We start from the raw sequence: 2,171 nt of genomic DNA, 5'->3' as shown, positions 1-2,171 counted from the left end.
GGAGTTACGATTGCCATAAAAAACTGTACATATTTGATTGTACAGAGCTTGAGGAGTTTGGGGATAAGTATACGTCTGTGAAACCCTCACTACCATCACGGTCATAAACATATACATCAATTCCCAAAGTTTCCTCTTTATTATTATTGCTGTTGTTGTTGCTGTTTGGCGATAAGAACACTTAATATAAAATCTACCGTTTTGGCAAATTTTAAGTATAGGGGATTGGTAGCGCTAGACACTATGTGGATCTGCAAAACTGAAACTTGGTACGCTTTTAACCATCACCTCCCCATTTCCTTCTGCCCCTGAAAAACCACCACCATTCTACTCTTTGCTTCAGTGAGTTTGACTATTTTCTATTCCTTATATAAGTGGTATCACATAGCGCTTGTTCTGTGTGTGGCTTACTTCATTTCAGCGTAATGCCTCCAGGGTCATCCATCTTGTCGCAAATGGCAGTATTTCCTTCCTTTTTCTTTTTTTTTTTTTAAATTGAATAATATTCCATTGAATGTATACACCACATTTTCTTCATCCATTCATTTGTCGATGGACAAGTAGGTTGTTTCCATGTCTTGGCTTTTGTGAATAATGCTGCAATGAACATGGGGATGCGTGTATTTCTTTGAGATGCTAGTTTTATTTCCTTTGGATCTATATCCAGACATGACTTTGCTGGATCGTGGGGTAGTTCTATTTTTAATTTTTTGAGGAACCTCCATACTGCTTTCCATGATGTCTGTACCGATTTACATTCCCACCAATAGTGCACAAGGATTCCCTTTTCTCCACAGCCTCGTGCAACACTTGTTATCTTTTCTTGTTGTTGTTTTCAATAATAGCACACCCCGGCGGGTGGAGGTTTTGATTTTCAGTACCCTGATGATGAGTGAGGTTGAACACCTTTTCACATTTCTGTTGGACATCTGTATTGTCTTCTTTAGAGAAATGTCTGTTCAGGTTTTGACCATTTTTCACTCGGGTTATTTGGTTTTTGTTTGTTTGCTGTTGAGTTGTATGAATTCCTTGTGCACTTTGGATATTAACCTCTTATCAGATATACGGTTTGCAAATGTTTTCTCCCATTCCATAGATTGTTTTTCACTCGATTGATTAACCATGCAGAAGCTTTTTAATGTGATGCAATCCCACTTGTTTATTTTTGTTTTTTGTTTTTTTTGCTTTTGGTGTTACAGCTAAAAAGCATTGCCAACACCAATGCCAAAGAACTTTCTCCTTTTGTTTGCTTCTAGGGGTTTCATGGTTTCAGGTCTTAAGTTTAAGTCTTTAATTCAATTGCAGTTGATTTTCATATATGGTATTAGATAAGGGTCCAATTTTACTCTTTTGCATGTGGATATCTAATTTTCCCAAAAACATTTACTGAAGACACTATCCTTTCCCCATTGTGTGTTCTTGGTTCCTTGTTTTAAATTAGTTAACCATATTTGTGGGGTCTATTTCTGGGCTGTCTATTCCGTTTCACTGGTCTCTGTGTCTGTTTTTAATGACAGTGCCATATTGTTTTGATTATTGTAGCTTTGAAACATAATTTAAAATCAGGAATATATGATGCCTGCAGCTTCGTTCTTCTTGCTCAAAATTGCTTTGGCTACTCGGGAACTATTGTGGTTCCATGCAAATTTTATTTTTTCTATTTCTGTGAAAATTGCTGTTGGAATTTTGATAGAGATTGATTGAATCCATAGAACGCTTTGGGTAGTATGGACATTTTAATGGTATTAATTCATCCATTCCAGGAGCATGGGATATCTTTCCATTTATTTGTGTCTATTTTAATTTCTTTCATCAACATTTTATAATTTTAAGTGTACAGATCTTTTACATCCTTGGTTAAATTTATTCCTAAATATTTTATTGTTTTGGTGCTTTTGCAAATGGGATTGTTTTCTTTATTTTTTATTTAATTTCTTTTTTTATTGTTATGTTAATCACCATATATTACATAATTTGTTTTGGTGTACTGTTCCATGATTCATTGTTTGTTCATAACACCCAGTGCTCCATGCAGAATGTGCCCTCTTTAATACCCATCACCAAGCTAACCCATCCCCCCACCCTCCTCCCCTCCAGAACCCTCAGTTTGTTTTTCAGAGTTCATCATCTCTCCTGGTTCGATTCTTTATTTTTTAGATAGTTCATTGTTA

Source organism: Callorhinus ursinus, unplaced genomic scaffold (genome assembly GCF_003265705.2).
Source record: "Callorhinus ursinus isolate GAN/ISIS: 27379988/994484 unplaced genomic scaffold, GSC_fseal_2.0 scaffold33, whole genome shotgun sequence".
Lineage (NCBI taxonomy): Eukaryota > Metazoa > Chordata > Mammalia > Carnivora > Otariidae > Callorhinus > Callorhinus ursinus.
The sequence above is the reverse complement of the archived record's forward strand: the minus strand, read 5'-3'. Positions refer to the sequence as shown.